The 26857-nt window shown below is 43.8% G+C and overlaps 1 protein-coding gene across 7 annotated transcripts in view; it reads right to left on the minus strand.

Moving 5' to 3' along the window:
- The window catches only part of PLCB4 (phospholipase C beta 4), a 173529-nt gene that overhangs the window by 105251 nt on the left and 41421 nt on the right, over positions 1 to 26857 (minus strand). For 5 of the 7 annotated variants that reach the window (XM_074536584.1, XM_074536590.1, XM_074536591.1 and 2 more), the window contains exon 3: positions 3824 to 3891. The exons of the other annotated variants lie outside the window; for them this stretch is intronic. The gene's annotated coding sequence lies outside the window, so the exon portion shown is untranslated. The remainder of the gene's footprint in view (positions 1 to 3823; positions 3892 to 26857) is intronic. 7 annotated transcript variants of the gene reach the window in all.

Below are 26857 nucleotides of genomic sequence, written 5' to 3' on the forward strand. Positions count from 1 at the left end.
CAGAATATTCTTCTGCAGTTTGCTTCTCAGGAGCTTGGAGCCATAAGCAGCATTTTGGTGTTAAATGCTTTTCTTGGTGTGGTCTCACTGTATCTTCAACTATGTTAAATTCATAAGAGCAAGCTGTAAATAACAGGAAACCAAGCTGACAGATAGCTAATCTAATGTGCTTACCCTGACTAAAATTCCAGCCCTGGAAGCCAGGCAGGGGTGTCCAAGGAGAGACAGCAGGATTGCTGCCCACGCCTGTCTCTCTGCATTTCCTTCCAGGTCTCCACTTTTATGATGGCCTCAGAACTTTGGAATCACTGTGCAACATGAGAACACAAAACCTTCCAACCACACAAGAATGACTCAGTAAATTAGCTTAGAGCTAAAGCAATAAATTGCTGCTTGTGGGGGATTTTTCTCCCTAATTCTGAAAGTCTGGCTCACCTTCCTTTTCTCTGGCTCCTGCCTCTAGGAGTAAGTTATGAAGCCCTAATAGTCCTGCTGCTTGCATGAAGGGGAAATTGCTTGGTTCTTTCTCCCCAAAGAGGCTTTTATGAAACATTCAGACTTCACCAGCTCAGCAAACAGAATACAAAACACTGCCCATAGCAGAGAACATCAAGGTATAAAATACTTGAAGAACAAAATGAAAAGGCAAGTAATTTCTTTTTTTAAAACTGATGTTAGGTTTCACAAAGGGGGTCCTCAAGTTTTTGTAGAAGACAGGATGTCCTGGTTGCTTCTGTTATTCATCTTCTCCACAATAAAGTGTCTCCTCTGGTCTTAGAACAATTAACTCTAACAAACAGAAGCAGCAGGGACAAAAAGCAAAGAAAGAAAGAAATCCACAAAAGACAGCTGAACTTCCAAGCATTTATGGAACAGACTGAGGACCAAAAGAGGCAACATCTGACAAAGGTGACATATTATCCTTGAGAGGCAAAAGCTCAGGCTGTACCAGCTGCCTGACGTTGCAAAGCAGCTCCCACTGAAGCAGCAGCAAGTATCAAAACAAGGAGTTTATTAATTGCTGTAAAGTCACGGTGTCATTTTGTTATACAAAAAGCACCAGACACAGCAGCAGCTGAAATGTTTTAAACAAAGCCCAAATTTTTTGAACTTGCTTATTAAATATGAACTCTCACTCTCAGTATTTCCAGTAAGTTCCTGTGCTGAACAGATCTCATCCACTGTGCAACCTTGTGCACATTAATTAAAATAACAAAGTTCTCTAATACCTGTTATTTCAAGGACCTCTGTTGATATCTTATCACAAAGCTCCCATGCCTTCTCGGTGATGTCTCATGGGCATCTCCTTGCAGCACTGACTCCTCCTTCCTCACAGCACAGCCACCAAACCACAGCCCTCCCCTCAGCCAGCTCACCCACACTTTTGTAGCACTCTTCTTCTTCTTGGGCACAGCTGTGGCCTGCTAAGGGCAGGCCTGTTCCTGATTTTGGGGATTGGTACAGCTGCAACTCCTCAGCTGTGAGATTGCCTTCTGCACTATTCTCCTACATTCTATCCCCCCACAACCTCAAGTGCAGCTTTTACTTTCAGGACTGCTGTGAGAAAAGCTGGACTCTAAGAGAGGATCAAACAAGCCTCCAAGCTGTATATAAAATATGGGAAGTCAGCAAGGCCATCATAAGGTTTAATTACAGAAAGCAAATCACCTGATGAAGATGAGCCTTGATGGGTCACAGAACCTTGTTACAGGTCAAACAGTGAGCTCCAGTGCTGAAGTTTAGATTGGTTTAAAATTCATGTTTATCTATACTTCTTAAAGAGCACCTTAAAACTAAGTCCCAACACAAGCTAATAATTTTTGGCATTTTGAAGCTTCAATAACTGGAGACTCATTTTCTTTTAGGACACACACACACATAAGCATCCATGTGCACCAAACCACCACTGCAGCTCTGTAACACTGCAAATGCCTTCTGAACTCCAGGACAGCCTGGATGTTATTGCTCTGTCATAGCCAAATGCTTCATTGTCCACTTGGTTTCTGAGCAGCATGTATCCTCCTTGGCCTCATATGAATGCCAGAAATTACTTGTGTTGCTGTTTGTCAGTTGCCATGCTTTGTCAACTGTTTCACCCTTTGGGAATATGAAATCCATCCACAATTTCTCAGGTTTGCATTAGTTAAGTTCTGCCCAGCACTAGCTTTATTTTCAGGAAAACAGCAATATTTTCCAAGAATTCTAATCACTGGTTACAGCCAGTAACAAACAGATTCGGTTTAGGGATAATCAGTGCCACTTGAATGACAAGCCAGGACAGAGGGGAAAGCCAAGACACAGCAATATCTGTATATATATCTGTATCTATATATATCTGGTATATCCATGGAGAATATGGTGCTGAGGATGTGAGATGAGACAGTGGGAGTGTTCTGGCCTGGAGCTAAACCCATTTGATAGATGAGCGAGGCAGTTCCAGGTAATCCCTGTACAAGGCAGTACTCCCTCCTCCCTGTCTATGTGAAGAATTTTCCGGATAGCACAGACTGCAGAGAAAAAGACTGGAACATTCTCAGCTGCCCTCTGAGACTCCCTGGGGTCATCCAGAGCCCTGGTGACACTGGCCCAGGAGATGACAGCTTTTAGGCAGACTGGCCACTAAGCAATGATTGCCACAGCTCATCACTGAACCTCACCCTCATTTCCCAGGAGAATTCAGCAGATTAGAAACCCACAAGGCACAGAGAGCCAGTAAGGAGCAAGACATCCAGAGCTGTACCTGGAGTTGTTTAGGGGAATAGTTCCTTTCCACTGGGCTTGAAAAATTGGATTTTCTGGATGAAAAACAAGTACTTTTAAGTGTGGGCCACTGACTCCAGTATTTGTTATCAACCTGAAGGCTTTGCAGCAGTTTCATCAGTTGCCAGTGTTGTGTGACACTTGTCCATGGCAACAGAGTTCAGAATTCAGTCATGAAGAAGTCTCCCATTTAGTGAGAACAAGGACTAGATGGAGCATTTTGCTGATCTTTTTGTTGGCCTGGCTTTGCCGTGACAATTCCTGAGGTTGGCATGGACCAAACCAGGGCTAGCCAAGTCCAAAGGCTTCGCTAAGGTGCACTTTGGGAAATCCTAGAGCTGCTGAGGCAGCCCTGCTGTACAGAAGCATTTCTAACTGCCTCTCCCCAGAGCTGCTCCTCATAAGCTGGTCATTGATACATCACCACCCCTGACTGTTCCTGACAAACTGAGCAGGCTCCAATTGTGGGAATAATACCCCATCTCCAAATTCCCCAAACACCAGTTTCCCAGCACAACAACCCGTGTTCCCCAAGCTTTCTCCTCAGTTATAAAGGTGTTTCTTTTGAGTCCTGGCTGTCTTAAGCCATCGGATCAGGTAACAAAGACTTGAGTGGCACTCCCAGCTCCCTGACCTCCCCTCCAACACCAGCAAGTTGTTCCTGTCTACAACAGACAGGATACTCAGGCAGTGACTACACCACAGCACAAAAAAAGTCTTTCCCTTTGTTCTGCAGGACAACACTGGCTCCTGATGAGGTTCACAGCCTCACTTCCACAGAAACGGTGCTAGGCTGACATTATAAAACACTGAAAGCCAATACTGCCGGGAAACACATGAGCCCTACAAACTACATACTGAAGTCTCTGATACTCCTAAAGGGTTTCAGCATACCAAGTACAGGACAATGAGTGATATCCCCATATATGTGTGTGTGCACAATTGGTCACAACAGTGGACTGGGAGTTCAAACTGATGCACTGAGAGAGGGACAGGCTCCATTAGCAGCACATTTGCAAATGGCACTCAGCTGTGATTTCTAGTTTAGGAGTGAGCAACTTACATAGGAGTTCTGTGCTGGGTGGACAATCAGGGGTCTAACTGGACTGCTGTGCTGGGAAACTCTTCCTTCTGTGAAGCAACAAAACGAGATGGTCAGTCTGAGACCTGGTGCTATCTGCTAGATCTCCCTATTGCAAAAACACCCCTCCCATGGCCCACAAAGTGCAGTACCCAGACAAACACTGCAGAACAGGATTTGGTTCTGCCACTGCTAAATCCTTCCTGGGAAATGTTCTGCACACAGAACGATGGGCTGTGGCTGGGAGTGCTGGAAGCTCTGGATGAAGCATCTCATTCCCCACTGCAGCACACCAGGACAGCTTTTAACATTCATAAAGCGTCCTGAATGATTAATAATCATCACAAAGGAGCAGCTGAACAGTGCTGCCACATTTATCTCTTCCCAGAATAAATGCTAGCTGATTTTAATTGTGTTTCGTGTCTTCCTTAGACAAGCAACATAAACTTGGGAAGATTTCACTCCAGAATGAGTAACAGACAAGCTCCAGTAGCAACGGAGTGCTATCCCAGGAGTACAGCACGACAGCTACAAAGCACAAGGCTCATGATCCCCCTGCATCCATTCCCACCTGCCCTGGGGCCAGGTGCACCCTGCTGCAGCTCAGCTGTTTAGCAAGGGCATGTGGGTACCAGTGCCAGGCCATCCTGGCTGGCATTGTACCAAACACAGCCAAAGTCATTGCACACCCCAAAGAGCTCATGGGAACTGCTGCCAGAGATTCCACATCCCGAAGAGCTCATGGGAACTGCTTCCAGGGATACACTCCTAAACTGGGGCTCCTTGGAAGCACTGAGGAAACACTTTCTGCCCAAGAGCCTCAAAACTGGGCCTTGCTCACAGAAAAGGGACTTTACATGAGGCACTGAAGAAGGATAATGAGGCAGCTCATCGGGCAGCATCTTGTGCTGCAAGAGGCCACAAAAAGAGTATAAAGGTCTTGAGTGGAGAATGGGAAAAATGAACAACAAAGGGTTGAGCCCTGGACTGGTCAGGGGTGAGAGTGTGTTACTTATTAGCAAGAGAAACAGAGCAAGGGCAGCAGCAATCAGGGTAAAGAGCCCTGAAGTACAAAAGGAAAGCTGATGTTTGATGTACAAGGAGGCAGGAGAGACAGAGGCTAAAACCCATGAAACTATTTCAGCTTGGTGAAGTAAGACTGCAATTAACAAGGCAAGTTTGCTACAGCCAGAAGAACATAACAATGAGATGTGTGCACAGATAAGAAGACTTTTCCAGCAGATGTTCCCCATCTGCCATGCAATCCCCTCACACAGCAGTCTTCAGCCTGCAACCCAAAGGGAGCTGAGTAACAAATAAAATTGTCACTCAGTGTCCTGGGGCTGCTCACAGCACCCACAGTAAATCACAGGCAAGCAGAAAGCAGCAGAAAAGTGTGGGGACAAACAAGGAGGACAAAGAAGGTACTGAAGTCCAAGAGTGCACAAAAGGTGAAATCAGCTGTTTGCTGTGTGTGAGTTTAGGAGAAAACTGGAGATTAAATAACACCAAGTGCACCAACAGTAGATGGAGCTGTGAGATAAGAGGAAAAAAATAACCTTTAAAGGGCTAATTAAAATAGCAATTGTGAACATGAAGGCATAAACCCTTTCTTCACCCCCCAGAGCCGAGTCTGGAGCAGTATGACAGCCATGCCATGGCAGCAGAAGGAGCTGCAGCACCTTGTCACTCTTCCCTGCCCTTAGCTAAGACAACACTGCCCACACTGGCACAGGTGGAATCCCTGCCAGCTTGCTGCCAGCCATCTGCCAAGCACCAGGCACAGGCAAACTCAAGCTGATCTAAATCTCATCAAGTGGTTGCTCCCATTCCCCACACTTTGCATTCTGCTTTACATTCTAACACCACCTGAATTTTTTTCACAGAAGCACTGACAGAAGTTGTAACCTGTTTTCTGGGTTATTTTTTTAAATGGAATTAGTTCTCAGAAGCCTGTTGATCTCTGGAAAGAACAAGCAATACTGTGAGAGAAGGGCTAAGGAACACTAGTGATGTCTAAAAAGACCTGCAAAGACAACTGGCATCACTCATTGCCATGAGGAACTCTGTAAATGGACTTCACCAACACAAGCCCCCCTCATATCCAGATTGCAAACAACGCTGGACAACTCAGGTAACTCCAGGTGGAACTATGAATTTGACTTGAAACTTTTCTGTAAACAGGAAAAAACCCAGCCCTGGTCCTGCATTAGGCAGCATGCAGTGAGCCTGTCAAGCATCAGAACAGCTTCATCTGTCAGGGATCTAAGAACTGCTCTAGGACAGGCTTGGACACCTCATTCTTCTGGGAACATCCTCTGAAGAAGCAAGTTCAGCCTTTTCTGAAATTAAGGCACAAAAATGGAATAACTTCTAGCCTTGCTCACTGAAGTAAGATCCCAGTAACATTCCTGTGAGAACAAGCAACAAAAGGGACATTTTATATAAACTTTAATTCTTTCTTCCTCCCACAACTTCACAAGTCATCTCCAGTCACCTTTTTACGAGGAAAGAACTGGAACCTCCAATGCAATGCTGCAGATCTTTTTGGAGCAAGACCACACACATGATAAGTGACATTATCAGAGCTGTTTTTCAGAGACCTGGAAAAGAGCCTATGTCCAAAAGCTTAATGGCTGGTCTCAGCAGTCAGCCTGATAAAAGACACCATCTGCTTTTACCAGTCTTGCTGCTTAACTTAGGGGGAAAAGGGGAAAAAAAAGAATATTTTGTATCTAAGCAGCTGATTGGCAACATTTACTAACAATTCACAAGAGGTGCCACTGAGGCCTAACCCCATCACATGGTGCTAACTGGAGTCCAGGGCCTCCTTAAGTTATCAAGTGGATGGTCAGGTGGGAATTCTGAGCATACTTACAGGATAATACATGGAAGCATATGATTAATTTTATCAACAATAACAGGCTGGAAGCCCAGGGTGAGTTTCAGATTGCAGCCACAGAAACGAGTGTACAGTCACACAGCTGGCCTGCTGCACATCAGGCAACCCATTTCTCTCAGTTTTGTGAAGCTCAGCTTTAAACCATGTTGTGCAATTTATAAATCACCACACTGAGACCTGCTGATTACACCATGCATGCAGGACAACTCATTTCCAGACACAGTGGAAACCACAGAATGGTTCTGGGGCCCTTCAGACTATTAAGATGTATGCTAATTAGTTGCTACTCGATAGTAAAGTATAGCTAAATGTAAACTACATCATGGAAGAGCTGTTGTCTACATCTAGCTGTATGTTATTTGTTATTTTAAACAATTTTACATATTATCACTTTGCCATTTAATACTTTGTAATTTAAAACAATTTTACATATTATCTTTCTCAAATCAGCATCACGGCAAAGCCACAAATGACACCAACAATCATGTTGGTGGCAGGGAAAAAACCAAAGTAGGGAAAAAGAGCCAAGCTACCAGTGGCAGCCAGTGCTTGCAGCGTGGCAGCTGAGCAGCAGAGGGGATGGGGCAGCACAGGAGCCATCCCCAGCCCCAGCTGAGCCTGCCCTGCTGGGCACAGAACAAACCCCTCTCACCGCTGCAGCACCAGGGACAACACTCACACATCTCTGCTCTGATTCTACCTGTCTGTGACCCAAAGCTGAAGGCAAGTTAAAAACCCACCGTGAGCAGAGGCAGAGCTGCCCCTGAGATGTCCTGATCCCTGCACTGTGCACTCAGTGACCTGGGCAGCAGAGGGACACAACCACAAAGGGCTCTGCACACGCAGCTGGCTCCTGCATGGCACTGCCACCTGCATGGCACTGCCAGGAAAAGGAGCCCCCAGGGAGGGGACAGCAAACATTTTCTGTTTGTTCTAAAAACTCAAACACTCAATTGCTCTAAGAGAACACAATAAAGGTATCATGGAGCAGGATTTAGATCTAGCAACTGCCAAAGCCAAGAATACAGAATCTCTCTGGTGCCCAGCGTGGGTAGTCAGCTGTACAGTATGCTAAAAGTTGAAATATTTTATTCTTGCTGTAGCAAAATAATATTTGTGACTGGAAGCTCTGCAGCAGCAATCCAGGCAGAGCAGTAATTTCTGCCTTAATACAAGGACTGCTGGACCATTTGGAAATAAATAAGAAGGCCAGCATTCACCTGGGGACACAGCAAACAGGGAGAGGGAAGAGCAGTACTGTGGTTCTTTTCTTGGAGAGTTGTCCTGGTAGTGCCTCTGGCCAAATCACATGGATCAATCTGTCCTAATTCTGGCAGCAGGAAGAACACATGTTCTTAGAGACATTCCTAAAAATCCCGCAGCAAAAAGAGCAGGGGAAGTGGGGGTTTGTCCATCCAAGAGCAAACACCTGCACGAGGGCCTTCAAACCATACACGTGGATCACACAAGGACTGCAGAAATTACACAGGGACTACAATTTAAGCTGACTATTGCAATTTCCCAGTGGCAAACACATTTTACAATGTCCTAATTTTCTTTTATTTTAACAGGGGAAAAAAAAAAAAACAACCAAAGCCTGCCTCTTTCCTTCTTTTTTCTTATGGGTTCAGTGATGAGGGTTAAGGTTTGGATTGACAAACAGAAACATGAGCACAGCTGAGGGAATAGCAAACTTAGAAAGCTACAAAAACTTTATACCCAGAGCAATACAGCAGGGACCTGCATCCTCACACTTCTGTTTCATGCAATTTGTCTTTGTCTTCACTGCTGCCTTATGTGTGCTTTAATTGCACCATGCTAACAAGCAGCTGACATTTGATGTGCTGGAATAAGGGATTAATGCTTTAAGGGATGTAAAGGCTGTGATTTCAAGCTACTTTAGTAAGGAACATTACTGTCCACAGAGGGTTGTAAGGGAACCAGTAAAAGCCATGTCCAGATTGATGTGGGGGAGAGGGTATTCCAAATTTTGAGATGCTGTACCTCATAAGATTTTGATTGTGTTGAAATGACAGTTACACATCACTCCTCTTTCCCACAGCACTCAATCTTTGATATTATTTCCTCTGTTCAAGCTGGAATATTAAAGGAAGATTTTTAAACCCACAAAGCCATTTCACAAAGGAAAAAAATAAATCAATATATACTCATACCCCAGGCTGCAAAGACATGCAGAATGCTCTAACAGCAGCCTGTGGTTGCCACAGAAAACAAACAAAAACTTTTTGCAAAACCGGCTGTGGCAGGAACAGAGGGAAAACATAAGAAAAGCCTTTGGTCACAGCAGTGACGGGCCCATTCACCCTGGTGGCAGCCCCGGCTCCTTCCCCAGACCCCAGGAGGGATAAACCCTTCCCCTGCAATGGCTGCAGCAGCACAAGCAGCCCCAAGGGGGCTGAGCTGCCCCGTGCCCGCCTTCCCCGCGCCCAGGAGGTGCCAGCAGGGCGGTGCCAGCCCCTCCCCATGGCTGTCAAGGGAGCGGGCTCAGGGATGGCCCTCCCGGGTGCCGCACCCGCAAACCGGGAAAGGACAACACACAGGGACTGCCTGCACAGGGACCGGCCCGGAGCTCCCGGGTGGGGAACAAACACAGCCAACAGGAGCCAGGCTGCAGGCAGGGAAAATGGGGCGGGAACAGCACAGAGAAACTGAGTTATCCTTGGTGAGGGAGCAGCACAGTTCTGGGAACGATGGCAAAGAAAAAGTAACAAGGAGAAATACAGGGGTGATGATTGCAAAAACTTCCATCTTGTGTTCTTAAGCATTGAACCTGAAACCTGTCAATGGTGGCCCCAGCATGGCAATAGAATAATCAGTGACAAGTTTTTGCTGGGGACAGTTTGGCAGCATAAAAAGGCTGTGACAATATAGTCAAGGATGTCCTCACAATAATTAAATTTACATTAACTATCTGTTATTTCCTTTTTCTTCATAAAACTCTGATCAAAACAGATTTTCTCCTCCATATCTTTCCCACCACTGATATAAATGAAAAAAAAGAATAGAGTGACTCTCATTACAACGGATTTGAAGCATAATAAAGGATTCTGGAGGGTTCCATGTGTCCATTTTTGTCCTTTAAAACCACTTAAGTGATGATTTATTTAAGTCAATTTGACGTTTGTTGCTGGCCCGGTGCTGAAGGGTCAGCAGTGCCAGGAGAATCCACACTTGTGCATGTACAGGCACGTAGTGCTGTCCTATTTATACTTTTATTTTAATTCTGTTGGTCCAAAATGCATCTGCAGCCACACAGCACTCATGGAACTCACGAAACTTTCTGCTGTTTCCCATTTTAAAAAGCATTCCTGTTGGAGCTCATACATGATAGATGAGCTTTGAATATTTTCACATCATTTGAATGGTAATGGTTTCAGCACTGGAAACTTTTTATCCAGAGAAAAGTTCATGAACACACACAAATATTCATGATCTCACCATGGTCAAGTGATCCTGGTTAGAGCTGAATAAAAACATACAGACATGTAACACAGGACTGGAGTAAAGAAATTCCAATCTTAAAATATCAAGTTAAGCATTTCCAAAAGTAATGCCAAAATATTCCAAAACTATGATGACATGTTCAGTTTGATGTATTTAGAGATGTAGTCGATAATAACACTAAATAAACCAAGAGGAATAATGTATAAGGGAAATATTCAAACTTGCAGAGACAAGCACATACCTTCATCCAAGTGGTCGGACTATACGAGTAAACAGTTGAAATTTGGATTTCATTTAATAAGACAGTTTTGGCAAAGATTTTAATGCATCATCTAAATCTTCTAATCAATTTCAGTGTATAAATTAAGTCTCACTCAAATTTTATGCCAACCCATCAGGTTATTTGGTAATATGTCATATTTTGTAATATATCATTTTGTAATGATTTCTAATAAAACATCACATAAAACTTTATGGATAATTCTTTTTTACAGTGACTTTCTCTGAAGTTTTATATTAAACATTATCCAACATCATAAAAATTTTTAAAAAGGGTAGATTGTCAACTATTTCTTACTAACTTACACTGGAAAATAAAAAATAAAAAGGGATCATTCCAGAGAATCCTGCATTGAAATTATGTTGTCAGTTCAGTGTGTTCTCAAAACAAAGCCTTACACAAGAATTTCACTGAGGACTTCTAGCAAGACCACTTGGAGGTTGTGAAAAGTTGCACCCCAATACAGAAATCTTGATCTTTTCATCTTGCACATATTGAATCCTGTGATTGTGCTCACTTCAGTGAGCTAGCCATGGAAAAACTGTAAGGAAGTTGTAAGGACAAACTGTGTACTTTTCAAAGTAAATTTGCTATCATTCCAATGAAAAAAATTCTCCACTTGAAAGAGCTCAACAGCAACAACTTGGGTTTTTATTTTACTTATAAAAATACAGGCAATAGTCTGCATGGGCACTTTATAGCCTCCTTGAAACCTAAATCTCCTAAAGCGATGAATAAATTCCTTCCACAGAAAGATGGGTCTCTTCAGACATTCCTAGAACTCCCCATGATCTTTACTGACAGAGGGACTATTGCTGGGGATCTTATCACTTACTGCCACATATCAGCCCAGCCCAAAGCGCGCTGCAGTGCAGGCAGGTGGGGTGCCAGTGATTCCATCTGGCCTGCCCCGGGCCTGAGCACAGAGCTGTGGAGTGAGCTCAGGGAGAGCCCATGAGAGAATCCCCAATCCCCAGCTCGGCTGTGCTCCCAGAGCACCACAAAGCCAGTTGCATCAGTCTGCTGGTTCCAAGCCATCCAAATCTCTCTCTGATCTCCTATGTATGCCAAAAATGAGGAATACAGCACAAGAAAGCACTGAATTCACATTTGTCACTGTCTGCAACAGATGGATGGTGAGAGCTTAAACCACAGCTGAGCTGCAGAATCACAAGCAGCTTTTTAGGGCTGAGCTCTGAGCTTCTCGTGGCCATGCTGAACTGCCCAGCAGGAAACAGTCAATACTTGCCCACTCCCTGCTTTCCCCAGACTGCACAAGACTCCAGTGACAACTCGCATTCCTGCTTTTCCAGGCTAACATTTCTCCCAAGGACACCATTTTTTTGGAAGAATAGTCCTTATGCATCAGGCAACAAGTACGATTTTGAAATTGATGTGAATTCTATCACTAACTTAGGAAGAACTAGGATTTAATCCAAAGAATGCAACCATATGCTATTTAACATTATTGTAATGTAAACTGTGATGTGAAATACAGCCTGACTGCTAAAAGAACCAGAAAATTGTCTAGAAGCTTTCTGGTTCACCATATTTCCTAAATTTGTCTGCTATAAACTCCAGCTCAGTTTTTGTCAATTCCCTGCAAAAGACCATTTTTATTTAAAAAAACCCAAAAAATTAAAAGGCTTGAAAGTCTAGTAAGTTGTTTCACCATACAAAACCAGGAATATTCCTATGTATAAATTTTCCCCAGTAGCGCATCTGGCTGATGTCAGGTTATCAAAATGATTGACTTGATGAAGTCTGGAAATAGGAGTGACAGGAAATGATAGGAAGAATGGATTTTTGACACTTTAAAGACAGAGCTTGTTGGCTGAAAGCATCTGATCATGCCTATACTGACCCACCTGCAAAGAGGCAGCCAGCACAACTCTCCTTCCTATGCTGGGGAGAGGAAAGGTGCTTTGAAAGAGGAGAAAAGGGAATTGCCCGCAGGAGCAGACCTGAGAACCCCACAGCAGACATGCAGGGCCTCACCTAGGCAGCTGGGACTGCCAATGTGATTAGCTCAGAGCAGATTGAATCCAGAGCCTTCCCTGGCTGCACAGTGGAGCCTGTCTGGATTCACAGGCTCCATGGGATTGCCTTCCCCACAGCACACACACAAAAGTCATTCCCAGTGGAGATCCCTCACACAGGAACTCCCACTCTTACAGGGATACCTCTTCCCCATTCACACAAATCTCTGCGGTTGGCTTCCAGGAAATTTTGAACAAAGAATTTTGAAGAGGGGATGCTTTACCAGATTCTGTCACAGCTACGTGCTTTGGATGTAAAGTTTCTGTTACTGGCATTTATGAAAAGGTTCTTCAACACCTCATAACCTTTCTGTAGGCATTTGAACCACTCTGCTCATTTTAAGAGCACTGTGAGCCACCGGAGCAAGCAGCCCAGGGAAGCTGTGGCTGCCCCATCCCTGGCAGGGTTTAAGACCAGGTTGGATTGAGCTCTGATCAAGCTGGTCTACTGAAATTCCAACCCTGTCCATGGCAGAGGGTTGGAATCTTTAAGGTCCCTTCCCACCCAGGCCACTCTATGATACATTTAACTCTAGAGGTTGAATATATATGTATATAATTTCATTACATTTGATAGCATTTCTGACAGTCTGTGCAGTTCTATGGCAATTTTTTTTTCAGCAGTGAAGAGTAAGAATTTACAGAAAACAAACCTCCTAAATCCTTCAGTATTCCAATTTTCTACACTGTAACAGGCTGTGGCATAAGTCTGTGGCAAAGAAAGCCAACAAATGCTCTGCCAAAAAGTCAGAACCTGTTACATGCATAATCAATTAAAAAGATAATGCAAGCTATTATCTGACACATAAGACATCCTCCAAGTGCACTTCTGAATTAAAACAGTGCTTTATGTGAACCCCTGTGTGTTAGGCCAGTTTTGCCTCCATTTGTGTATGTGTGCCCATCTTACTTGCAGTGCTACAAAACAGAACTGGATAAACAAATGGTTCACAACTGATTAACACGACTCAACTGGTGAAGGGTTTATCTCATTTATGTTTCCAAAGGAAAATGTCTCACTCGTGCCCCAGCTGCATTAACCATAATTTACTATAAATCATGCAGGCAGCCTCTAAGTCAATGAACCCAGCTCATGATTTAATCCTTCTCCCTTAATTAGAAAGGCTGTTAATTCAGGAGGATATCACTGACTTAGAATCTGATGCATTTCAAATAAAACAGTAACAGTCCCATCATTATAGCTTCAATCTATCCAGCTGCTGGCTGATTTTTCTGATTTTTTTTTCCAATGTCTTGTGCTGTGCCTGCATGCTACTGCACGAGTGGAAGAAAATTCCACTGTCACTCCCATAAATGTTCTCCAGTTAAAAATAAATCAGACAAATAAATAACAAAAGTGACCAAGAGTGCAGCTTCACACAATGAAACTGCTCATAAAGGAGCTGATAGGTCCTAAGTGACTGAATGCAGATAGGAGACCTCAAAAATAATGTAAACCACTGTGAAGGTAAAAATCTGTATTCACTGGGAGTTTTCTTTTCTGCTGTCTTTCATTTTCAGCACACTAATGCTAGTCCAGGAGTGCTGGAAACAACCTTACAACTTTTGAGATATCTCAGATATTCTGAAGGGTGCAAAAAGAGTCTGATAACAAGGAAAGTGTCATAGATGTTAAAATACTTCTTCAAAGAAGGTAAACATTCCTTTGCCACTTTCATTTCTCAAATATTCTAGTTTTTTCCACCTTGAGGCCTGACCTGCAATGGAAGATTGATTTACTGTAGCTGTATCCTTTTTGCATCATTGAGATACAAAGAACATATCCTATTGTAGAGCAGATAAATCAATGCTTACTAAGATGGCTGCTTTCACCCTTGGGCTTGTACTGGTTCAATTGCATTAGCCACTAAAATAAATAAACATGTTCCAATATTAACTGGCAAAATCAGAATCAACGCAAAATCAGAATCAGAATCTCAGAATCAGGTGAGAGTTGACTCCTAACTATCAAACCCTACAGAAACTAAATTTGAAAGAATATTTCTAACCCAAACAAGCCTTGAGTTGCACAAATCCCTGTATTGAACCATTAATGGTATAAATTAGTGCCTGGCTAAGGTTTGCTGGTGTGTTCACTCAGTGTTGAGGCACTCCAAATCCAGCTCCGGTGGGATGGACACGATCACCCTCAGCAAGGGCAGGCTCTGACGGTGCTGCTGTCCCTCCCTCCCTGGGAAAGCAGCTCCTCCAGCTGAGGACACAGCTGTCCCTCACCTGGGCTGCTGGGCACCACAGGGTCACGGAGCCCAAAGGCCTGTCCTGAGCAGAGAGGAAGGGAAGAAGAGGAACCCACTGCTCGTGGCCTCCCAGGCACGGCTCAGGCTGCAGCACCTCGGCCTGTCACCAAGAACTCCAGGGGTGCATCCACAGCCAGCCCTGCTCTGCCTGGGACTGAGCCCTGGACACAGAGGGCATTCCTCATCCTCCTGGCATGCTGCTGGCCCTGCCTGCCCACCTGGGAAACGACTGCAAGTACTGCCATTCTACCACACTAACCCTCTCTACGTCTCTGCGCTCATTTTTAAGCAAGCCAGCAGTGCTTTAATCAGGCGCAGTCTCTGCATTTAAGACAGGCTAAGCCATGCCTAAAATCTGCAAGCAAAGTGCTAAATTCAAGGCAGATAAAAAAGTGATAAATACTGCTATAAATCACAGCATAATGTGAATAAATACCTGTGACTGCATCCTCACAACATCATTGTGACACTGGATCATCACTGCCTGTTGCTCCTGAACGCCACCTAACCTAGAAACCAAATTATCCACTGCTGCCTCTGCAGTTGTTTCCATTTTGCTGATCCAAGGGAAAAAAAAATAGAAAACAGAAAACATCCAGCCAAAATATGACAAAGATAAGTTACTTGCCTTCTAATTTTGCCAAAATCTTCTAGGAAATGAAATCAGAATTCCCTGGCGCTGCATTGCGAGCGGAAATGCCACGCTCCGAGAGCACTAAATGAATGTTGCACTGCAGCTGAGCAGGACAATAAAAGCATTGTGACAAACGGCCTCAGTGCCCCACCACACTGACTCTTCTCCAGTTAGCCTTAAAAGCAGAGACAAGCCACAAGGAATAATAATATTAATTCTGCTTGACATACATTTCCTACCAGACAACAGACTACCATGGAAGAATGCCTGGTGACAGATTTTATAGACAAACACAAACCAGCCCTGCCCAGCAGACCACCCAGATCACTGCACAGGATTCTACTGCTCCCTGGAAACACTTGCAGATCAGATCCATTCTGGAAGCAAAATTAATATGGTTTAAATTCTGGACAGTAAATAATCCTAATCCCAGTCATCACATAATGGGCCTAATCTATAGAATTTTGTTAGTCTAGGGCAGGAACTGGGCCTTGAGGTGCTGTTAAAGTAAGGACAGGCATGCACAAACACTCAGTGCTCATCCTTGTGCATTATGAGTGGGACTGCACCCAGCACTCTTGTTCCTTGCTCTGTTTTTGCTGTGAGCCCCCAGTACTGGCGGCACGCCCCGGTACAGCACCACCACAGCTTCCATCCTGCAGGTCCAGTCACCCCTGTGTCTACCACAGAGATGGAGTAAGCAAAATGGCCTTAACTGTCACCAGCAGCTCCACCTCTCCCTCTGGCAGCAGCAGTACTCGAATATGCCAAATGTAGAAAAAGAAAATCCACAGGAAGCAGCAAAAAGTTGATTAATTTTTAACTTGTTGAGATTTCTTTTGTCTTCGAGAAACAGAAAATAATTTGAAAACAATGCTATATTTACAGCAGAAGTGGGAAACTATCTGCAAACAGAGTCTAATCAATTTTTTCTGCTTATGTGGATATATCCTGGAGCAATGCACACATTCCCAAATCTCAAGATCCCTAACACAATAAGGCATGAGAGCACTCAGAAGAATATCCCAGCACAAGAAAATAAACATTTCTGTTTACTGATCTTAAAATATCATATCCACAAATGATGCTTTTTAGGGATGGAAGGTAGGGAAAAGCTGCTTACAAAACATTTAGTTTTATATTTATGAGAATTAATTCTGTAAAGCTCAGCTGATAAGCTCCTGTTAATTATAATGCTTTCTGTGCACGCCTTTCATCTGAAGTTCTGGAAGCACATGGAAAATGGTAATTAGGCCTCAGAACACTACTGTGAGGAAGGCAAAGCCTCCTTGCACAGAGGACAAGGCACAGAGAGCTGAAGTGATCTGCCGGGGTCACCCAAGTGCCCTGGTGCTGAAAGGCAGTGGGCAGGGAGCAGCAGAGGGGTTCCCTCCCAGTCAGAGCTCAGCACCACCCCATTGCTCACTCCTGTCCCTGCACAGATCTGCACTCTCACAGTGCACAGCATCACCCTGTCCCTGCACAGATCTGCACTCTCACAGTGCACAGCATCACCCTGTCCCTGCACAGATCTGCACTCTCACAGTGCACAGCATCACCCTGTCCCTGCACGGATCTGCACTCGCTGCACAGCAGCCACCCCGTCCATGCACAGATCTGCACTCTCACAGTGGACAGCATCACCCTGTCCCTGCACAGATGTGCACTCTCACAGTGCACAGCAGCCACCCTGTCCCTGCACAGATCTGCACTCTTACAGTGCACAGCAGCCACCCTGTCCCTGCACAGATCTGCACTCACTGCACAGCAGCCACCCCGTCCCTGCACGGATCTGCACTCTCACACTGCACAGCATCACCCTGTCCCTGCACAGATCTGCACTCTCACTGCACAGATCTGCACTCTCACTGCACAGCAGCCACCCAGGCTCCAGAGCTGTCCCCATGGAAGGTGCCCTTTCAGCTGGGGGCAGTGTTGGGAATTGCTCTTCTTCAAACCCAACTGCTCCACAGACACAACTGCTCCTTAAAGCCAAAGCAAACTCCGGCTGCCATAATTAAACGTCTGCCTGGAAGGCTGGAATATCATACAGTATCAAAGGTTTAGAATCTCATTTTCTGCCCTGCCTGATTACTTAAACCACCACTATAAAACTATCATGGATAAAATCTCACCTGAAACTGATTACATCTCTACTGATGTAATGGAAGAGTACAAGAACAATTGATTTACATTTTTCTGTGTGTATTTATTTACCTCTACTGCAGCTTTGGGTTCTGCACTGGAGCATTTTGCTTGCCAACTTCCTGTAACTTACACCCAAAACTTCAATCTCCCTCTGCCAATTGCCTGCTTCAACAAATCATGAGCATCAAAATATGCTTTCATTTGCCTAAAATGAAGACAGCAATTCAATCTGAAAGGATTCATGATAGCTGCAGTCCAAAAGTGAGGTGAGATGATGACTAAGTTGCAAAAGAGAAGCTCTACCTCATAAAAAGCCACCAGAAATAAGGCCAAACATGACTGACTTTAAATTGCCAGCTAAAACATATTCAGCTTTCTACACAGACTTGTATTCATGTGTCTAACAGGACAGCAGATGAACACACCCTGTGCAATCACTGTGTGCCCAGCAGTAGAATCAGACCCACTCAGACACCCCAAAATCTCCCTTTTATAGGGGTGATGAGCACACACAGCACAAACCCCTTGCACAGCTGGGATGGAGCCTCTCCTGGAATGCTGATACTCACCAGGGATCCTGGCTGACAGCTCAGCCCTGGGCCGAGGGAGGGCTGAAAATCACCTTCCCACTGTCACTTTGTACTCAGCCAGCTTCAACCTTCACCTAAACCAAAACAAATGGGGAGCACCCATTGTCACTCAGTGCCTAGAGTGAGGCACTGCTACCGAAACCAGGCTACCCACGATACCCCTCACTCCTTAGGTGAGACAAGTTCAATTTCTGAGCAGGGAACACACCACTAAGAAATGATTCCACCTCCTGTCACATTTGGTCATAATTTCAGCTACTTCTTTAATCCCTCCTTGACAATACAAGATACATTTTTATTCATTTTAGGTATCATTCTGCTGCTCCACTCTAGTTATTAATTTGAAGCTCTTACATTTGGAGCCATCATTTACTGCTCAAACAGTACTTGGTGACATGCAGAGACTAAAGGGTTGTCAAACAGAATGCCACACAGTTTTTAAAAGTTAGCAAAGCATAAAAGCTTTAAGATTTAGAAAACCCAAACAACCAGCCTTGCAAATAGCATTTGAAATGTGGGTGTAGTCAACACTACCAGAAAAAATGAAAAACAAACCTTGAATGAAAACAAATTTTTAATACAGGCCTTCAATAAATTAGATGTGCAGTGCTTCTATTGATAAAAGGTTGAAGCAGCCCCTTTGGTACGTAATAGAAGCTCAGTTAAAATGTTTCTCACATGGGCCCCATTGAGATGAAAACGCTGAGTAAAAAGCAAAGCCCTGGTTCCAAACTAAACTAAATAAAACCAAGGTCACCCCAGTACTTTCACAGACCAAGAAATCTGCAGTTGTGACACCACCATCCTACAACTACCATCCTACAGCTACAACAGAGACGGGACCACTGCCAGCCCCCCAAAATAAGCTGCATTCCAGATTATACTTCCCTTGAAATCAGTTAGGGATGTCTCAATTTACTGTTGTGCTCAGAGATAAGCACCACTGAAAAACAATCACAACTGAATATGTGAGTGTGTGCTGGCCCCAAAGGACACTGCAAATTGGAGGGAAAAAAGAATTCCAGTCTCAGCCCTCAGGCATGGGAACAGCTCTCATGAGACTATCTGGACGCATAATTCAAAACTCACTCAGTGCTTGGAAAACATACAGAACACAAATTCCCTGAGCCCACTGGCACAGCCAGTCAGAGCCCCTTGTTTACAGTTATTCAGATTGCAAGGAAGCTGAAGATGGGCTGCATTAATTTTATATCATGTCTTTTAATTAAATCTTTCTGGCTACCCAGAACCCAATTTTGCCTTCATAAGATGAGGCTTTAGTAGAGGGCTGTAAATAGAACATGGATTCATTTCCATATAAAGAGATCCAAATATATTACCCTTCGCTAATGGGAAAAACCAGGAAGCCCCATGTTAACTAACAACTCATCTTTCATAAACTCAACACACACATTTTGGCAGAACAGGGTGTCAGTAACAGCTGGAAAGCAACACCTTGAGAAGAACAACTGCTCCTGCTCTGTAACCATGGAAGAGTCCAAGGGAAAACTGAACTGGCAAAACAGAACCTGAGATAAGGGAACAGTTTGTAGGCCTGGGAGCTTTGTTGTTGTTTTTACAGGGGATTTCAAGCTTCACGGTTTCTCTTCATCGCTGCAATAACAGGGTTTTGTCTCAGGTCTTCATTTCCAATTCAAGTTGTACATTGGACTTTTATCTCTCAAAGAGTTATGCACACCCTGGGTCATGTTAGACAGTGGCTTGTCTGTGCTCAGGTTACTCCTTTTGTCACATGCAAGTTATCACCATTCCTCATATACTGCTCATACTAATTTTCTTTAATAAGAATGAATTCTAGCAGTGAAGTACAAAAGCACAAAGATGCCATTGGCCTTAGAAGGCAAAATAGCAACAGATAATTCTATTCACCTTTCATAACATATTCAAGTTAACATTTAAACTAAAAAGCAAAAAGCTTTAAATATACTCTTTTCTAAGAGCATTCTACACAACAAAAAAGGGAAGGCTGGTTTCATTTCCAGGCATTGCCTCTTAATGGTTTGAGAACTAATTACCTATTGTGAAATTCCAGCAACTACGTGACTCAATTGTTAAAATGATTGCATCACCATTCAGTAATCTGATTGTCTGTAGTGAGAACTGTTAGATATGTAATGGTCCTGAAAATATGGGACTCGTTTGACCAGGGACTAGGAAGCTTCCCAAAATCTCACCAATTACTTATGAGGGAAGAGCCAAGAATTAAGAAATTCTGACAAATCCCATGTCTCAACTTCTAAAGCCCAGGACATAGAAGAATTATAATTCTGGTGCCAAGCCATTTCAGCAGGAACACAAAAAAACCAATGCTTGGGGTTTATTATTGTATAGTATGAGGGGGAAAAAAAAAAGTAATAATTTTTTTTAAGTAACAAATTTGTTTAACAGGCAATCAAGCAAAAGCCAGTCTCAGGTAAATTGAAATGTCTTGTGTGAGGAAATCAGTCCAAGCAGTTAATTCCTAAAGAGCATGAACTGTAGGAAAAGGAGTAGGGCTGAGCTGTAGTTTCACACATTCCTGGGTGAGGACTCTGCATCTTGTGTCTGTCTGCTTGGCACCTCAAACCCTGCATCCATCCATATGAAAGGTTTTCTCCAGTCTACCACCACAGCTGTTTTCCAGTCCACCCTACTGAGACACTCTGCAAAAACGGATGTGCATAAAAGTAATACAAAATGCAATAAATTACACTAAACCAGAAACTACCAGCTTCACTAGTCCTCAGGTTGATTCCTACCAACCAAAGACAAATGCTTAGGGAAATCTGTCAAATGTTTTCCTTCCCAAAAAGAGCAAAACACAGAAGGTCCTACTGGCTTATCTCACTCAGTGGAATTCTCAGGAGTGATGCTATTTTGGTTTCATGGATGCACTAGACCAAGAGCTGTCAGCAAACTCAGTTAAGTTAGAAGTTTTACACAGAAGTATACTTTAATATACTTTAACCTACTGCTGACTACTTCAGAGATCTGGTTTTTAGGAAGGCTTTTAAAACAAGCACAAAGCCAAACAAGGATTTTGTCAATGAGTTTACTACACAGCACTTAGTTACTCAAAAAAAAAAAAAAAAAAAAAAAAAAAAAAAAAATCTTTCTTCCTTCCCCTGAGATGCTTTGACAGAGAGCAGATGATTTCATTCAGCGGGACTTGCAGAGAAATTCAATGAGGGCAGCATTCCAGATTGCCTTCCGGACGCAACATGACATCCTCATCACCTCCAGAGGAAACACGCCAGAGCTGAAATTCCTGCTGCAACATGTGCTCCCTCTGCACTTGGAACAGCCCCACAGCCCAAAGAGCCTCAGCTGCTGTGTGATACCACATGCCAAAACACAGATAAGGCCTTTGACATCATTCAACCTCCACAGGAGGAACTCTTTATACAACCACGAGCACAAGTTTTAAGTAGCAACATTTCTTACAATGACACTTGAATGCTCAAAGGTCTTTCCTGTCCCATCTTTCCCCACTGATGTCTCTGTGTGAGCAGCACAACACCCACTCCCACCCCACCCCTAATGGCCAAGCTAAGAAGAAAAGGTGCCATTAGAATCTTGTTCCAGTTCTTACAGGCAAAGCAGCAGCACAAAATACTGTGATCTGAAAGAAAAGGATGTGCTTACATTTTGAGTTAGTCTGGGCAGTACTAAAGAGGCAGAATTTGTAACCTAATCCCTTTTGGAGACTTACAACAAAAGCAGATCGATGAAATGCCCTGCTTTTTGTCAAGGATCATCTCATACAGCAAAGATCAAAGGAGATGAAAAAGTTGCTTTACAGAACAAGTATCAGCAAATTTCAAAGCACTGCAAACATAAAGTGGATTAGAACATGGCCCTATAAAAAGGAGGTCTGGGGTTTAATCTCTGATCTGACAACGCCTGGCTACCCACCCTTGAACGATACACTTATCTTTGAGTTCCACCATCTGTAAAACAGGCGATGGTGCCATCTCATGGGACTGGTTTGAGCTTTAATTAATTACTGCTCACAAAGGACCTCAGCTTCCTCAGCTCTAAGGCACTATTACAACTCTCATCCATAACTCCTGTAACTCACAGCCCTTAGCAGGCAATCCCATTAAATACCAGACTGTGCCATATTTGTAAAACCCACGAGAGCACACAAACATACAAAAGGTTGTGCAAATTAACCAAATTATCTCAGGCTCTGTGACCAAGGAACCTCTGACTTGCCCACACAGGTAAAGTGTTCATATCTAAATGCTCCAGTAAATCTAACAGGAATATTCTTGTGTTAAGCACTGGACAAAATTTTAAGGAGCTTCCAATACTTCTGAAAAATCCCTTGCCTAAAAATAGATAGAAGTGGAGGGCTCAAAATATTTTCACCTCTAGATAAGAGGGTAGCAGCAATAAAATAACAGAGAAGTCAGTTCTCTGCAGAAAGAGCAAGCGGTTGTATAAAAAGTGCTTCTCTTTGGGGATTGCCATCCTTCCCCTACAAAAAAAGCTTCTGGTGACAGATGGGAAGGAGGTGGGGCTGCCCCATATTACATCTAATCTTGATTTTCACATGAAAATCATACAGCCATTACTTATTCTGATTTAACAAAATAATGGCTTTATTTTGAGCTACTGCAATTATTGCATTTTACAATCTCATCTATATATTCCCTCCTGGATTATACCAATGTGGTCATGCAGCAGTGCACTAAAATCCTCAGTTCAGAATGCTCTATTTAATAAATTCTCCCAGTTCTGACAGTCTCTGAAGTTTCAGAAAACCAAATGACAAAGTTAGACAAAAAAACCCCGATATTATTATTCAGCATTGTATTTCAAGAGAAAGCAAAGTGCTTTGAGTTCAGCTTTTCTGTTATGAGCATAGTCTGCCTTCAACACAAAAATACAACTGAAAATGCTAGCAGTGATCATCAGCAATTCATTCCTTTCCATTTATAGTTAAATGCTGCACCCTCTCAATATGCAAATAACTGCTTTGCCACTACAAATCTCAAATACTAAAGGCTGAAAAATCAGTTAGGTTTTAAATTGCTTGCAAGAAACCAGTGAGATTTACCAAAATTATTGAGGATTCTTATTGATTTCACTTTGCTCACAGGAACGTGATGATTGACAGACACTGAGACAAAGCTTCTTGCTAAGAAGCAAAGTTTTCATCCACTCTTGTCAGAGGAGCAAGAGAAAATGCTGTGTCCACAGCAGGCTGTGTGTGCAGGCATGGAGAGACCATGAACACCTGGACCATGTTCTCATGGGGGTCAGGAAAATGCTGTGTCCATGGCAGGCTGTGCATGCAGGCATGGAGAGACCACGAACACCTGTACCATGTTCTCATGGGGGGCAGGAAAATGCTGTGTCCACAGCAGGCTGTGGGTGTAGGCATGGAGAGACCATGAACACCTGTACCATGTTCTCATGGGGGTCAGGAGGCTGTGGGAGCATCAGCAAATCACCTGTACCTGGGGGTTACTGCAGCCATTCCCCATGGAGTGATGAACAAGCAGCACGGTCAGACAGCAGGGCTTGCACAGGTTCAATGCTAACGTGGGAAAACAAATCAGAGTTTATCAGCTAATGAACAGGCTGGCCCACTCCTCCTCTCCAGCTGGGTGTTACATCTGGAGAAGTGGCCAATTAGGCGGGTAAACAGTGAGGTGGTTGGGCTCAGCAGTTCCCAGAAAAGAGCAAGGGTCCTTCCTGGCAGCAAACAGGAGCAGAGCACGAGCCAGCAGCGTGCTCTGGCAGGACCCAGCACAGCAGCCTGGCTCAGCTGAAGGGCAGGGCAGGGTTTGCCTCCTCTGCTCAGGGTTGTTGGGCCACACCTGGGCCAGCACTCAGAGAGGTGGGAGCAGAGCAGCAAGCTCAGGACAATCCCTGAGCCTGGCAGGGATGGCAGCGCTGTCCCTGGGGAGCAGGGCTCCTCTGCCTTCACAAAGGGGGCTGGGGGGACACCCACAGCAGCTCCAGCAGCACCCACAGGGGTGTCAGAGGACATGGACCAGGCTCCTTACAGGGAGCACGGGGCCAGGAGGAGCTGAAAACACACAGCCCTCAGTTCTCTGTTCCCGTGGAGTGTGGCACTCCAAAAACAAGGGATGAAGCTGAGCAAGCTGCAGGAGGGCAAGGAGGATGGGATGGAGACCATGGAAGATGGGCTGTGCATCCCAAAAACAGAGCTGCACTCAAGGAGCGGAGCAGAGCACACTGCTCCCACCCAGCTGAGGCTGAAAGGCTCCAGCAGAGCCACCACAATGAGCTGGCAGCTGCCTGCAGAGCAGCAGGATGGAGGGAAAAGAAAGCTTCCTTCAGTATCAGCACTGTGGGAGAGGCTCAACACTCGTGCCATCTTCTATTTATGATAGTTTTATATAATAAAAAGAAGGTATTCATTTTTGAGACTTAAAATAAAATTTAATCTGCAAAGGTCAATAAGCAGTGCCTGATTACAAACTCTATAAAGGCCAAAGAGACTACTGTGTCATTGCTAAGACTCGGTTCTCGTTCTGTAACCTTTAGAATGACTTTCTGTTCAATCTGAGTAATCACGACCTTTCTCATCAGAAAGCTGAGATCAAACTCTTAATCCATTAGGAACATGACAGAGACCTCCCTCCCCTGCATTGTTACAGTGTTTATGTAGGCCTTAGATGAGAGTGAATAGTCTCAGGTGATAGTCTAATGTTTGAAGATAAAGACCAAATGGATATTTTTGCAGACACTGTCATTGGGGAGCAAAGCTGCGTTAGTATGGTTTGTAGTTAAACTTTTATCTGCTTGTCTGGAAAAAAACAAATCAAATAGAGACTTGTCCAGCTATTCTAGAATGAAAAGAAATATCTACTATTCCCATTTGTTAATTATATAAGCCACAAGGTGTTAACTTATATAAGGTTGAACAAAATTCAGTAACAGATCATCCACTGCATCACCTCAATAGAAGTAATTTTTTTAGCACACTTGACAATTTCAAGAGCAACTACTTGAACTAGAACAATAACACAAGGGAAAATTGATTCTGTGTAAATCCTGGACAACAGCACGTGTGGTAACTGTAGAAATGCAGAACTACAAATGCCCTTAGCTCCACAGAGAAGCTGAGAGGTGGAAGAGGACTGGACTGCAGCTGGCAGGTCCCCCCAGCTGAGTTTTCCGGCTGGCCACTGATGAATGCAGTGTCACAGCTCCTGAGGACGCGTCACCGCCTCCTGCACGATTTGTGTGAGCCAAGGCAGATGAATCATTCCCCCAAAACGCCGCCTGCTCTCCCGGGACTGCACAGGCACAACAACAGCTTCAACAGATGCCTTGTTTTAGGCAGCCAAAGCCAGGCAAGATAAACCCTACCTGTAGAGCTACACAGCAATATCTCTAAAACTGCATCTTCACTTCTCTGGGCACATAAACATTGCCATTTGTGTGCCCGTTCTTATGGGTGGCAACTTCATTTCTGCTCAACTCATGCACCAACCAACTTCTGCTTGTATCACACCTTCTGCAAACATTTTCTCTCTCACAGCTCCTGATGGTTTTTAGGGTTCCTTTGGGTTTTAAAATTGTGGAAATCTTGTTCAGAATTTACTCCTTCAACTGAAAGGATTCTTAAAAACATCTTGAAACATCCACGGCGTTGTAAGCTTACTTACAAAATGAAAAACTTCAGCATCCAAAAAAGAAATGTGAGCTTTTCTTCATGCATGTTAATTAATTTGTTTTAGCAAAGTTTCACCTCATTTCCCCAATGTAATAAATTATAAAAATCATTAAAAAGACTGCATTTTACTGGAAGGCAAATACAATACAAAATACAATCAGTGCAGCAGTGAGTACTTGAGAATGTCACTAATCATAAAAAGCTTAGTATCAGTCACAGCTCTTTTCTAAGTAGTACAAAAATGTGGGGAGAGAAACACAGAAGGCTCAGGAGAATGGAGGATTAGGGCTTTCCTTAACCTCTTATGATTATGTTCCCCTAATGTACTGTTCTTCAATTCAACCAAGAGCAGGGATGACAAGACAACTTCTAAAGGCAAATGAAAATAAAACCAGCAAACAGTGTTAGGTCTTGAATTACTGCAGAATCACCATGAAAGTTAACTACAGAAATTAACTCGTGTGGAACATTTTATGACTAGAAGTGATCAGAACATTGGCAGCTGTTTTTACCCAGTGAATACCAGGAAAATGTAATTATACGAGAGCACAGCTAGAATAAATATCTCCCCTCAGAAGTAGAAAAAGGGAGAAGAACAGATGCATGTTTGGCAAAAACTAGAAATTCTGCTGAAGTGTAGGGCATCTGATGATTTGGGCTAACATTTTTTTGCCTTAAGGGGAGGGAGAAAAGTACAGACTTTACAGAATATATTCCTTAATAAGCAAATACTTAAAATATTGTTATTGTTTTAAACCAAGAAGGCTGTAATTTTGCATTGCATTAACCAATGTGAACGCGACTTGGCCCTAGAAAGGCTGTTAAGCAGTTTGGGTGTAAGAAGTGACCTGCTTGGGTATTGCAGCAGCCTGGTGCAAGCACCCAAGGGCTTGCAACAATACCAGATGTAAATAAGAGAACAATTCATTGCTCTCAAGCTACTCCCTGCCTGGCCACACAGCATCTCCTCAAGCATTCCTGCCATGAAGCATGTACAGAACAGCTGAAGCAACCTTCCCTGTCCCTGGGCTGGGGCTCTC

Source organism: Zonotrichia albicollis, chromosome 3 (genome assembly GCF_047830755.1).
Source record: "Zonotrichia albicollis isolate bZonAlb1 chromosome 3, bZonAlb1.hap1, whole genome shotgun sequence".
Taxonomy (NCBI): domain Eukaryota; kingdom Metazoa; phylum Chordata; class Aves; order Passeriformes; family Passerellidae; genus Zonotrichia; species Zonotrichia albicollis.